At 42.3% G+C, this 14,893-nt stretch overlaps 1 protein-coding gene across 22 annotated transcripts in view; it reads right to left on the bottom strand.

Moving 5' to 3' along the window:
* Positions 1–14,893, bottom strand: part of ADGRL3 (adhesion G protein-coupled receptor L3) — a 530,989-nt gene that overhangs the window by 418,476 nt on the left and 97,620 nt on the right. Inside the window, exon 1 of one of the 22 annotated variants that reach the window (XM_052773786.1) lies at positions 9,060–9,142. The exons of the other annotated variants lie outside the window; for them this stretch is intronic. The gene's annotated coding sequence lies outside the window, so the exon portion shown is untranslated. Of the gene's footprint in view, positions 1–9,059; positions 9,143–14,893 lie in introns of those variants that run through there. 22 annotated transcript variants of the gene reach the window in all.

Raw genomic sequence — 14,893 nt, 5'->3', positions numbered from 1 at the left:
ATCTCCCAGCAGAGAGATCTCATCTCATTGCCAGTTAGCATCTTCCTTACTGGGGCCAGGGAATCCTCCCAATGGGACACAGGACCTACAGGCTCCTGGGGTGGCATGGTGCCATTCAGCATGGCTAAAAGGGACTCAGACCAGAAAGACAGAGAAAGCCAGAAGAAGAATATAATGACCGCATATTTGCTGAAGCACTGAAAAACACCTAAGAGGACTTTAAAGCAGGCAAGTAATAATCAGCAATGGTTTTCGTCAAACAAAACCTCATACAAAAACTTCCTTTTTTCACAGAGCTGCATATCAGTCACACCTGGGACTCAAGAAGGATACAGATTTGAAGAGAAGAAAGTTAGGGATGGGAGACGAGAAGAGAGAAGATAGTCACCCAAATATCCACGCTGATGGAAACCAAGAGACTGGGAAGATGGGCAAGTCTCACTACAGGGAAGCCCATGGAGGATGCAAAGAATGAATGCTCCATCTGCAGCAGGTGAAAAACAGGTTTTAGTATTTTAGGAATTCATTCCTAAGCATCCTTTCAGGGCCTGATTCACCACTCAATTTAGCCACGTAAGTGCAGAATGACACAGTAGAAAATAACATAGTTACTTATGGCTTCATAAGACTGAAAGAAAGCATCAGGCTTCTTCTACCTATATGAACTTTTATCTAGCCTTCCCAGAGAAACCCACCAACAAAAATCTTAACCAGTCTTTCCAGAAGAAGACATGACGTTTTATCCACTTACAATCCTGACCTATTTAGCTTCCAGCACAGTCAGAATGACAGTCTGAAAACAACCCAATGCTACCAGGTACCTCTCCCACAGCAAATAATTTCAAACATGGATGCGATGACATTTTCATCATGTTGTTCTCTAGGCTCATTTGGAGCAGAACAGAGCTTGCAGAGTCATTAAAAGGTCAATGACCTGCCATTAAAATGCCAAAAGTGCCACCACAACTAACAGGGGCATAACTTAATATTTTTTAGTGAAACACCAATACAGAAGTGTTTTGAGAAAGCAGTTGGGAGCTATTGACATACCAAAGTCCAGTCAAGGGAAAAAACCATCCACAGTATTATGGCCATGGACTGACTGCAAGGTCGTCTGCTTGCTGCAAACCAAATCAGAAACGTGCTGCGATAAAGGAGAAAATAGAGAGATCTCCTCATCTTTCGGAGTAACTTTTGGAAAGCAATGACTGCCGAAGCATGACCAGCATGAGGGAGGTGATTCTGCCCCTCTACTCCACTCTCATGAGACCCCACCTGGAGTGCTGCAATTCAGCTCTGGGACCCCCAAGATAAGAAGGACATCGGCCTATTGGAGGCGAGTCCAGAGAAGGGCCACAAAGATCATCAGAGGGATGGAGCACCTCTCCTATGAGGACAGGCTGAAACAGTTGGGGTTGTTCAGCCTGGAGAAGAAAAGGCTCCGGGGAGACCTTATGGCAGCCTTCCAGTACCTAAAGAGGGCCTACAAGAAAGCCAGAGAGGGACTTTTTACAAGGGCATGTAGTGACAGGACAAGGGGAAATGGCTTTAAACTGAAAGAAGGTAGATTTAGATTAGATGTAAGGAAGAAATTCTTCACTGTGAGGGTGGTGAGGCACTGGAACAGGTTGCCCAGAGAGGTCGTGGCTGGCCCATCCCTGGAAGTGTTCAAGGCCAGGTTGGATGGGGCTTTGAGCAACCTGGTCTAGTGGAAGGTGTCTCTGCCCATAGCAGATGGGCACTAGATGATCTTTGAAGATCCCTTCCAACACAAACCATTCTATGATTCCATTGTTGATAAGAGCCACTCCTTCCTACTTCACGAGTGGAAAATTATCTGGTTAAATATACACACCACCCCCCCCCATAAGAAATATTCCAATTTCTTATTTAGAAGCACTGGGCATAATTTCTATTATAAATTAGGCCTTTATAAATAAATGTAGAACTACAGAGGTCTGCTAGGAACATTAGCAAACAGCTTGACTTACAGCTTTTCAAATTAACCAAATCATGGCACTCAAATAGTATTAAAGTAATTTTTCTATGGAAAATTGGTTTTGCAATTCTCAAGCTCTGCTGTAATAAAACACCCTATAGTATATTTGTATGTCTGCTGATTCCAGGGACTGATTTGCGCTATATGTTTGCAATTATTCAGTAAGGATATACCAATGACATAACTCTATGACTACACAGGCTAAGCTCACCTCTTCAAGAACAACACTTTTAGTGTTTTTCTTTTTGTATTAATCCTCCACGCACTTTAAGTTATGGTTACTTAAAGTTTTACAGTTCTAAAAATTCTTTGTAGACTGAACCAGATGTTAATCTTCATTTAAAAAAAAATGTTCTTGAACCCAACAGAGAGATAGCACCATTGATTAATAACCGAATTTTCCATCATGTCATCTTTGAAGGATAGTTAAGGAAAACTCCCTTGTGAAATGTACTTTTGAAACATAACTGATGTCTGAATTTCTTTGATTTTCCTTGCTCTCCTTTCACTGCTTCCAATCCATAAAAGCTTCTTTGCATCCTTCAGAAATTGTCTTATTTAAAAAAAAAAAAAAAAAAAAATTACATCAAGCTGCTAAGTAAGTCTGGCCCTTTTGACTAAAATTACAATTAACAAGCTATGGGACTGAAATCCATCCCTAAGGCAGATGCATTATCCCAACAAAGTAAATGGGAATAGCTACTGTTGACCTCAACAGGGCCAGAATTTGGCCCAGTGCAAACTTTACAAGAATTATGTAAGAAGTAAGTCACTAGACAGCCATCCAGAAATCAAGCGTGCTATTCAAGGTTTACTCTTGCTGCATCTTTTAGATAATATGAGAACCAACATTAGCTATCATTAAATCGGGAATTTTTATGGCCTCAATAGTATCACCTTATGCAAAGCAAAACATATGATGGCCAACTATTAATGAAAGAGCATTAAATACTTAGACAGCTTTGCTGGCTTGCAAAATAAGCCAAAATCAGTGCCTCACAGTATTGCATTCCACTAGGATATTATTTTAAAGGTCACCATAAGTAGCAGCAACCCCTACAGCTGGTATGCCGGCAAGTCTTGCCTTCAGTTTGGTGGAAGAATGAGGAGTTTTGGCCACTGACCTATGAATTTACATTCTGGAATCTGATACTCCCTCTTGGAATTACTCAACTGTTTATCCTCCTCTTTGTCATCTTCCCTAAATCCTGGTAGACACAAAGCATCTGCCAGAAAGTTCTGCTGAAATCAGCAGGCAGGTCCCATGGAGGAACTAGCTCTGATCTACGATGGCTCCAGCTACACAATGCAACCGGTGCCTTCTCCAGCTTGCTTGGTGCTCGTCAGCCAAATGAGAAAATGCAGTCTGATTAGAGGCTGCTTTTTAAGCAAGTACCAAAATAAAACTTTCGCCTTCCAGAGGGACACAGATTATTTATTAGTGATTATTTCTCTCGAGAACTCTCTTTTCCAGGAAATCATTTTTTCTCTCCACTTCAGAAAGTTTACACACAGCTTTCCAGGATGTCACTAAAGTGCGAGCAAACTATTTACATTCCTGCCATATGTCTATCGATATCCCGCAGCTGTCTATCTAATTTACAATTAGATACCAAACTTCTGCTTGCATAACCATTTGCATGCTTCCCTAATTGCATCTTTTTAACACAGTTAAGCAGATTAATTTTTTTTTTTTTTTTTAAACTGGGCTTATTTTTTCTCCCCCAAGACTTACTCAAGTCTACACATTTCTCTTATTTTAAGCACTCAATACCCTGGGACAGGTCATCAGAGAGAGAGCGCTATCTCCACCCTTGGAGGTTTTTAAGATACAGCTATACAAAGCCACTGCTGAGTTAGTCGCACACAGACAACAGTCCTGCCCTGACTGGGAAGCTGGACCAGTAACCCCACAGATCCCATCCCACCAGCTCTCCTATACCTCCCAGATTCTACCGTCCTGGCACATGGACAGGAAACATTATACCCTACTTCTTTCTGAACAAAGCAGTAAGACCCAAGCCACACACCAAGACAGACAGCCCTCATCCATAAGAAACTAAGTACAGTTGTATTTTCAAAGGTCTGTAGACACTATAGGTGTTAAAAACTTTACTTCTGTGTGCATCCATATGCCTGCTTCTTAAGTTCAAGCATATGCTATGACCTGCTTCATGAGTTGACCAACTAAATGCAACAGCAACACTCCTTAATTAGAAGTAACCTACCCCACCGCAACAGGACCTGCACTTCCACTGCCTCCACAGTACTTCTTGAGTGTAGATTCAATACTTAGTCTCCAAATGCCCCAAATGAAAACCTTTTATAGCTCAAAGTCAAGATGCAACTGAGCCAACATGTACACTCCATGTGTGCATCCGTGTGCAGGCTGAAAGCCACCTGCAGCATAAAAAAACCTCTTGGGAAACTCTGTGGATGAGCACTGGACCTTTATGTGCATGTGTGTGTGTGTTTTGTGTTGTGAGTGGCTGCTATAATGAATGGGCAAGTTTTTTTAACTCACGTGGTATCCCCCAGCATCACCTTGTAATTGTCATGCAAAGGAGGAGGCAATCTCTGCAAGGCCTGGGAAAAACCTCAGCATATTTGTCTCAGAGATGAATGGCTGACAGGTATTTTTCCAGGGCTCCAGGGGGAAGTAGGGGAAAAATTAATTTCCTAATCCAAAGAAAAGACTTGGAGATTTTAATTTTTTTTTACCCTAACCTGAACTGGTATTAAAATTATCTATAGATATCAGAAAAAAGCTAATCAAATTTTCCTTTTTGGTGAAACAACATTCTAGAAAGTAAGTCATTTTAGGTTCATTAAAATAAGTTACATTAGATGAAAAGAAAAAGGCTTACTTCCTTCTTTTCCTATTAAAACAGAGTAAGAGTTACAACTCTAAATGAAAGTCATTTTACACTAAAAAAAATTATCAATTCTGCAAATAACAAGACGACATTCTGACATTTTCCAAATTATTTTTGTCTTACTTCCGCTCAAAAGAAAATGCCATTAAAATTGATAAGCTTTAACAAGCAATTTTGTTTTGAAGAAACAGCCTTTTCTAAGAGAAAATTGTTTCAATGGAATTTTTTTTTCTGTTTTGATCACTAACTAATTATTTGAAGACACTGGAGTTCTCTGATCCTGGACATATGACATGGATTATAGTGAAACCAGCTGGAGATTAGATTTCTAACTCACATACGGAGCTCATGACCCTCTTTATGAATCATCACACCGTTTGTTTAATATTTAATGCAAGTCTTAGTTACTCTGAAGAAAACGTTGAACAACAGGGGCCCATAACATTAAAATCACACAACAAAATCACAGCTACTTGCAAATCCTCTCTCTTCTTTGGGACTTCATCACAAATCTGTCTGATCTAGGTTCATTAAGTTTATTTTTTCACTCCTGAGATGGTAAGATATGATGGAACACTAAAATTTCATATAAACATCTCTGATTACAGCTTGCGAGCCTCAAGAGATCCAGCCTCGCCTTTCATGCAAACCTAGGCATGGTAATATCTTGAGATTAAAAAGAAATATTTCTGAGCGCGTTAATCTACTGAAGTCTTAGGAAGAATGGGAAATTAAAACTGTGCAGCTGTAGATATAATTTTACTACCTTAAATGGATAGACCATGCACACTGGAAAAGTAACTGCCTTGGTCGTGATCTCTCTTTCCTCAGCTCCTTAACTCACCAACTTGAAAAATAAATTTGGAAAACTATCAGTAGGTACCTATGGATCATAATGAACGCAAGCCTGCAGTCAGGAACATTTTATCTACCTATTTCACCACAGCTAAAAGAAATATACTTTTTCTAAATGCATTTGCACAGCTTCTAAAAACTGCCATTGTGTTAAATGCTATTAAATGAGTTGTGCACGACATTGAACGCTTCCCCCCACCTCCTCATCTGAGCAAGGTCAGCGAAGTCAAGACAAAACCCAGCTCCCATCCGTCAACCTGAATCTGTCCTTTGTTCAAAGACCTGTTTCCACTCAATACGAAGACACATCTCGCCTCCAGCTTTCATACCAAAGCATAGATTCGCATCCAATCCCCGACAGACATCCAATGAGCAAAATCTCTTTACAGCTGTGCTATTTTCTGGCATCAAGCATCCCTCTGCCTTTCCTTTTGGTCCCATCAGCATTCCCACTCCAACTTACCCTCATAATACCAACAAATTGCATACCCCCTCACCCCTAGATGCCTATTTTGACCTGGAATTGATTGATACAGCATTAGACAAGTCATGTAAGGCTTGCGTGGCTCACTGCTAATAATTCAGCATCAGCAGGCATGACCATTTAAAAGCTCCTTTTAATAATATAATGACTGGTTGAGTGGATTCAGTGTTAAAAAATTGTGAAGTTGCATCTTCGCTCAAAAGCAGTACTCCAGGCAAGTCTCAAAGCACGGGCAGCGTTGATCGCCTCGTGCCAGATGGAGTTAGGTGTGCAGCTGGAAGACACTGGCAATTGTGCCAGCTTGACATGCTGCTGCTGCTCCTTAGCTGCTGCTGTCCTGCCTGTGCTGAGCCAGCAGCAGGGAATGTACGAGCACTCCTCATCCTCTCCAGTGCAGGTTACCGCAGCCCATGCCGAAGGCTGCTGACACTGTCCTTAGAGCAGATGAAAGGCTTTCTCACGGTCCTTTTTGAAGCTCTGCTGTGGTTCTTCACTCCTGCCAAAGCCAACGTCTGCATGGGCAAAATGGTTTTGCATATGCAAAGAGCCGCAAGTGTGGAGCATTGCCAAATCTGCATGTGCTGGAAGCAATTTATACATTTTCCAAGTGATAAGCATGCAACTGCAGCCCTGACTTCTGCACGGCCTCTCTCTGCCTCAGCACCAAGCATCTGCAGAGCATTTGCATGGTTGTTGAGGTTACTGTCTCTGAAAGCTTAAACCCATCTGAAGGGGTGGCTGTGGACACAGAAATCCCAGGTCACCCATCTCCCTAAGCAGGGCAGCAGCAGCAGGGAGACACCCTCTTCTGTTGGAAACACCAAGCACACACTCAATGGAAAAAACAGGCACCTAAGGAGATTTTTCTCCCAAGAACCCACTTGTTGTGGGGCCCTTTGCCGAGTTATGTATGTAAGTATAGACGTCCCAAGCCCAGCAACACTGTCCTTGCCATCTCTCCCAGCTTTGCAGTCTGCATAACTATTCCAGCAGCACTTTCTTGTGCACTCCCCAGCAGAATTAATTAATGTTTGCACAGTACTTTGAAGATGAAAGTACTAAGCGACTGCTAAATATTAGGCCAGATTCTCAGCTGGTTTAAAAAATGGCATTTGCAGCATGGCATCTGGGCCCACAATCACCCTGTCTCATTAGAGACACTGTAGAGAGTGTGAAGAAAAAAGAATTTAAAAAAAGAAAGAAAAAATGCATGAGAAAAAGAATACAGAAAAAGAAGAATATATATAAAAATATGTAGAGAAGCAGCACTGAAGTAATAACCTTCATGTTTTTCCTGGAGTCCCTCTTTCTGCAGGTGAAGAGTACAAATATGCAGAGCCATGACACCATTCTCCTTCAAACCTCCTCAACACTCACCTCTGCTGAGATGCCTACAAATCATTTGGCACTGATTAGCCAGCTGATGTACTGTGACTTCTGCACATTACACTTATCATAACCATCCTGCTCTTAACATCGGCCCACCCCATCTGTTTACTCAATGTCCTGCTTCTTTCCCATCCTCTCCCTTGAGCATCTGCAGTGTTTTTTTCTTATATATAAGTGCCAGGCCCAGCTCAGTGATACACAGACACCGACAAAATGTCTTTCCAGTCCTTTGCAGGCTCCATATAGTATGGACATGCAAAAGTCAGTCTCAAAGGGTTTAGATCCACTCATTGAGATGTGTGTGTTTCTACATAAAAGTGTTGATCACAGAAAGCAACCCAGGAGGTTTAACTCAGACACGTTATACATAAAGCAGCTGTGTGCTTTTCCAAAAGGCACCATGCTGCTGCAGTTTAAGGGCTAAACTTACTGCTTATGCTAGATTTTTTTTTTTTAAAGCAGAAATTGCTTTTAAAATTGCAAACACGTGGTCCAAGAGAAAGTTTCATCGGCGAATCAGTCTGTCACTTGAATAAACTGCAATAGTTATAAGGGGAGACAAAGTGACTCTAAATATTATAGAGACTGGCAAGAATGCCTTCCTCTGGGGGCTTGCGATAACACAGCTGGCACTGAGAGGAGAGAAGGCACCAGCAGACTGCACGTATCGCATGCTGGGACACCATGGCTGATGGGAGAAGGACCTCCATTGGCTGGACGGGTATGGAATGAAGCACTAGCAATGAGTGAGATCATCTGAGGGTGAGGTATTAGAACAAGTCGCCTCATTGATTGCAAAGGGACTGATGCTGCATGGCTTGGATCTGGCCAAATCTCTTATCACATCCATGTGATCTAAGAGCCAAACTCAGACCCACTTCAAAAAAACAGCTCCAGTTATTTCAGTAGGAAGCCATGCATCCAAAGGGTCTCAATACTCTTTCCATGGCCTCCCTAGACCTTACGTTTTCAACTCCTTAACTAAATCAGTTGCATGTACTATTCACAGAGATACAAGAGGAGAGTCCTCAAGTCTCTTCCCATGTGCAACAGCAAGACTCTACTCACTCAAATGCCTAAAATAGTACTGGACTTCTAGGTATTAAAATTAAAATGTTACACCAAAAATTAGCTCCCATGCTGTGAGATTCCAGCAAGTGTTAAAAATCCCAAGGACACTGCATTTGCAACAAGCCTTTTTTTAAAGAAGGTAAAACCGAAGAGAAAACTGGATCCAGCAACCTCAAGTTTTTCATCTGTACTCCCTCGGTGCAGCAGTACTGCTCAAAACATGAAAGGAGAGGATGCCCCTACCCACTCAAAAACAGGAAGTCTGCCCATATACATACACTGCCAGTAGCAGAGAGTCACAGATGCAACCAAGCAGGTTAACTTCCAAGCTTCGTGCCTTGGGCAAAGCTGGGTATTTCCCCATCTGGCTGCAGATCTTTCTTACCCCTCTGGTCTGTTTCGTGCTCCTTCTTTCCAACTGAAGCTTCTCTCCATTGCGAAACATCCCTTCTGCCTCTTCAGCATGACTTAGGCTGATGCTCTGCACTCGTAGCCTTAATCTCTAGAGAGCTAGGATGAGATTTTCAAAAGCACTTAGTGTTGACCTACCTCTGCTCCAAATCAGTCTGGTCATATTACGTTAACTATATTTAAGTTTGGCCATGTATATTTTGTCATAATAAACTTACCCCAAAGGAATGCTGCTGCTTTAAAACAAGATTACTAGACCTGTGACTATATTTATGCATCTCAGTAAGGAATCTGATTTTCCAGTTCCAGTTCTGTGGAATTTTTTTGGAGCACGTTGAATATTTAGTACTGGCAGAACAGAGGTCAATGCAATTATATCCTACATCTTAAAAGGAAACAGTCCCCTCTAAATTCAGTGCTAAAGAAGTGCTGCACTGGAGACCTTAAGGCTCAAAACTCCAAGAACTAATGCTTAAAATTAATAGCAATCTCAACCCAGCCAGAATGCGCTGCTTTTTTTTTCAGCGTCTGTGAATGGCTCTGCACAACCAAGACCCAAATACCTATATAGGACTTTGTTTCACCTATTCCCTTTTAAAAAAAAAAAAAACTGCTAGGCAGTGTTTCTATATAGTACAAGAAGTGACTGTCAGCTGTCATCAGCTCTTTCCCAACACACAAACACTGGAGAACCACTTCTAAACTTAGTCCATATGGCACCTTCAAAAAGACCAGAGTAATAGTTGGAGAGTTTTAGCCATGAAGCTTATAAAGCATAGGACTAAATGTACCCTTACAGACCTGTTTTTTTAAAAAATTAGTATGTTGAACCTTATTCTGCTGCATTTTCTCCTTTGATATATATATATTTTTTAACTGAATCCATAATTGGTCTATCTAAATGATTGACAGCAAAGGTGAAGGAACAGCCTGTTAGTCTTGACTGCTGGGGTAATGAATAGAGAAGCTGACATGTTAAATTTCTTCACCTCCAATTGGAATCATAAATTATAGACTTCTTTTACATTATCATAATACCAAGTTCATCTTAAAAATAGAATGATTCCTTGGGGGTGTATTTATAGTGAAAAAATACATATCTAATACTGTACTTAGCATAACTTCATATTTTAATATAATTGGATTGATTGTTCCAATTTCGTTCTTATTTTTTGAAATTAACAAGCAGAATCAGATCACCTTACATTTTTCAAAAGGTCCATCGTTTTGCTTCAGCAGGACATTCTGAAATTTTCAAAAGCTGTCTGTAATTTAATGTATCTTCCTGCTCTCTCTACAGCTACTTGGCAGGTTGCATCCTCCCAGCTTGGCTAAGAGCCACTTTATCTGAGTCTCTACAAACTTTGCAGGGAGTGGAACTGAAATCTGAAGAAGTCTGTAGGAACTAAAGTTTCTACCCCATAAAAAAACCTTAATTCAGCCTTCATCCCTAAGCAAACAACTTCTGCGAAACAAATCATCGAGTTCAAATTAATCAGTTTGTGTGAGAGAAAACACAGCCCATCAATAAAAGCAAAGCAATAAACCACAGGGAAATGCCTCCAAGCCAGACACAGTACATTTAAACTCTCCAATTTATTTTGCATGGGAGGGAGGGGAGACAGCTCTGAAAACTTTTGTCTAAATTAGACTTAATTCAAATCATGCTGGTATGAAACCTCAAGGCCCAGCTCCTAATAGCAGTGTAACTGTCTGTGGAAGTGCAGAGGAGATGAAAATGATCTGCACCATGGGATGCCAAGAAGAGAGGGGTGCTGGGGAAGGGGTAGATGCAGTCACTCTGGCCCCAGGTCCTCTCCTCCACTCCAAGGTAGACCCAGGCAATAAATCCCTCAATCTGCCCCAAAGCCTTGATAGCACCTGGGGTGGCTGCTAAAGTCACAACAAAGCAGGGTCAAAGGGAGATACCTCGGCCACGGTGCTTTCCATTCCCCTGGGTTTTCCATACCTTTAATGTATACGGACAGCCCTGTCGGCAATGCTGCTTCCTACTGACTATCCCACAGGAAAAAAAATCAGCCTCAAGCCATCTGCACGATGAATTCTCCTACAGTTAAGTGCTGCCTGCCTTCAATTACATTGGTGTGCCTCAATTTTATGAAATATTTTCAATTTCCAGAACAATTTCGACATGGGGAGAGAGGAAGGGACAGGGAAGAACAATACACTTCCAATAAAATTTGGCACTGTTCAGGATTTCTTTCACCCCAGCAAAAAATCCTCTTAAGACACAAATAAATGTATCTTATTAAGTTAGCAGGATCTTCTAATAGTGCAATTAGCTTTCATAGGAGATAGGCCCATGTACTGTCTTGAGAATAGACAATCAGGCATATATAAGCATGTAATATCAGGCACACTTCTCTCAAATTAAGGAAAGTATTTGTCATTTCCAGTGCTGACATTGAAAAAGTGGTGTCTTAAATGCCATATTAGCATCAAATCCCAAGGACCCCCTGAGCAGCCCCTCTCAAAGAGCAAGCCCCTGCATCAACTCCTGCAATTCCCCTTTCACTGCCTGAAGGAGGAGAAGCGCTGCCAGGGACCATCACTTGCACAGGAGGAGGCAGCAAGATCCACAACACTGCAACGAGCTCATTAACAAGTCACGGCTAAGACATCTGAAAGACTTTGAGACCTTACCTCTTGCAACCAGGTAAGGAGCCACTGCAGCAGTCCCATCCCATCCCGACCTCCCACAGAGGTCCAGAGCTCGGCCCCTCATTTTGCAGCCCTACTCAGTACAACACGCATGGACATACCCAAGCATCGCCTACTGCTCTGTGGATTAGGCAAAAGCAGCTTTTTTCTTATTTCAATTACTGTGGGATTGGTGAATTGTAACCCTTATCCATCAATAGGATGGTGTTCATTAGTCTGTTCCCCGTCATTTAACATGACTATAAGCCATCGCCTAACAGATTATACTGACTATTCCATTAATATCCTTTATTCAGCAAATGGGGAGGAAATTGTATTATTCTGGTAACTGCTTAATGTTTGCCACCAGACACATGAGGCAAATGTGTCCAGGAAATGCTTACTTGCCCAATGTCACCTGATGGGTAAATCCAGACACTCTATTCATCTGCAAGGAAGCCACAAGAAATAACTGCAAAAAAATAGAGCCACCGCACAGAGTAAGAAGAAAATGAGCTAATAAATACTGCCACACCATATCCTAGCGTGCAAAGCAATGTTTTATTACACACTTTAAAATTAATACGTGCTATTTTGTTGGTATCAACAGATGCTCGAAACACCTGATCCTTCACACTCCACAAACCCTACGCAGTGACAAAAATCGAACTCCACCATCGGCACTTCATCACCTGTGCGAAGGCACAGAATGAAGTGCCCAAGCTCCCACCCTTCATGCACAGCCAATATTAAAAGCAGCGTGAGCCATTTTCTTCTTGTCAAGATCAGTTTTCTCATCCAGCTCCCACAAGCCATGTTTACATTTCCCTACAAGAATTTTTCCCTGCCTCCTGCTTCTCCTAAATATAACTCCTCAACCATGTTAGTAGCCTTAATTTAACAAAAAAAACCCTAAACCCACACGCACCCAAAAAACACCCAACTGAAAAAAAAAAAAACACCACCCTAATATCTGGATTGCAGCAGTTATGTTTCCCCTTGGCTCCTTCTGTAACCTGAGGAGAAGCAGCATTTCCAGACTCGCATCACGGATGGGTGAAATCACCTTCTGAGGGTGTCCACGTTCCTCAACCAACCAGGAGGACAAGGCTTTTCATGCAGGTACCCTGGGAGAGAAGCATCCTCACACAGCTGGAACCCCTTTGTGATTTCCCTGGTTTAGGCTCCAGGTGGTGGGGGACAGGAGGATAGCAATAACAACACTCAGCGCTGCACAATTTCCAGCTTCTCTTCAGCCTACACCATTTAATATCTGGAACATCTAATAATTATTATTAATTGCACCTAACTGTAAACTGTAGAATAGATGGAAGGAATGCACAAATAAACTCTGGCACATCTGCAGCTTAGCCCCTGCTCTTCAGCTGGATTCAGGTTTACCATGCAAAGTTTGACCTGTCCGTTATATACGTGCTACAACCAAGCTTTGCAAAATTCGTCAATCTGCAAGCCGTGGCAACAAAACCAGCCCAAGAGATGTAGGCAGCAATCTGAGAAGATACTCCCCAGGAATTAGATTTTGTAAACAAACATTTCAGCTAATTGCATTCTTGTTCTCAGTGCAGTGAAGGCCCCATTTAGCCAAAGCATTTGTCTACAGCGTTTAGTTTCTTCCATTTAATGAACGCTGATCCTGCCTTAGCCTCAGCTGGTATATCATCAGGATCAACATGAAATGCTAATGGAGAAAAATGCTTAATATCTTTTCAAGTGTTTAAGTTACAACCACAGCTATTAAAGCAAATCCATTTTACCTGTTCCTACTCAGGCTCCCCAGTGAGACAGATTTAAAAGTTTCCGTGGGGAGAAGTGATTCATAAATGGCTACACAGATCAGAGAAGAAAGCCTTTCACTGTTAATTACAGCCAGCGTTTTCCGAACCAAAGCTGGTCATTTCACCAGCACAACACAATTAGCGAGGCTCATTTTATTTCGTCGCCTTCACAAATTAGTTCACTTTTTAAAAAGCAAGGTGGCTGCCTCCAGCAGTAGGGATAACCATGCTGGCCAGCCAGGAAAATAAGGCTTCGTGCTCCGCTTGTAGTCCACAGCAGAAAAATCCAACAGGTTCCCCAATTTTCAGGCCCCTTGCTGGTTCAATGCAGAAATCAGCGTTGCTCACTGTGGCATCCCTAACATGAGACTTTGCAGTGCACCCATGTTAAGACGATCACCGCAGTCCCATGAATCTAGTTCTTTACAGTGAGAAAATCTTCCTCGTTTTCAAACTTTCCCACTGCTGAGCCAAAGCGTAGGATGTGAAATAGCCACAGCAGCAAGGAGGAGGAGGATGCTTCCTGCCCCACATCCCTGTAGGGGCCACTGCAGTGGGTCCAGTCCCAGTAGCATCCATGGCATCTTTGCACTGTGCACTTCAGGGACATCACGGAAATAGCAGGAGTGGGGGATGCATTATAAGAGATGTTGGTCTTCACTCGCCCAGAGAGAACACTCTCGGACACCATCTGCATTTTAAAGCAGGACTTCTTCTTTCTTCCCATGGCTTGGACTGCCCCTCAACTTCTTTGAAGAGCAACTTCTCCACGGCAGGGGCTTCTGGTGGACATGCCTACCAAGATCCCGGTTTTGAACTAGGCACCCAAAATACTGGTCGGAGCCCCCGACGCTTGCCAGACGGAGCACGCTGCTGGCAGCTATCGTTGAAAATGCTGAAGTTATCCTCATGCAGATTTTAAAAGGCCACTGTTTATGCATGTAAATTCTGAAGGGCATTAGCGGCATTGCTGACACACACTGACAGCCAGCCCAGCTCCGGGAAGGGAATAAGCAGCAGCGACTGCCTGAATAATTGATGTGCTTTTACTCTGCCCCATGGCCCAGTTATTACATTGCTCACTCTCTTCAACTGCCTGTGGTTTCTAAATTAATTAGAAATCTTAATGTCATGGCCAGCCAGTTAAAAAGAAAAAAAAAAAAAAAGGCACCGAGAACAAAAGAAGAGAGTGCTTCTTGTGCCCTTGAGCCTTGGGATCTCTTACTTTGGCCTGGCCACACAGGGAATAAAAGCGCAATATCAATTTCTGAAGCTTCAGACCCCGCTCACTGATGCTAACAGCAGCACAGCATGAAATCCACTCCACCTGCAAAAAGCCCCCATTTCATGG

Source organism: Harpia harpyja, chromosome 2, assembly GCF_026419915.1.
Source record: "Harpia harpyja isolate bHarHar1 chromosome 2, bHarHar1 primary haplotype, whole genome shotgun sequence".
Taxonomy (NCBI): Eukaryota; Metazoa; Chordata; class Aves; order Accipitriformes; family Accipitridae; genus Harpia; species Harpia harpyja.
The sequence above is the reverse complement of the archived record's forward strand: the minus strand, read 5'-3'. Positions and strand labels throughout refer to the sequence as shown.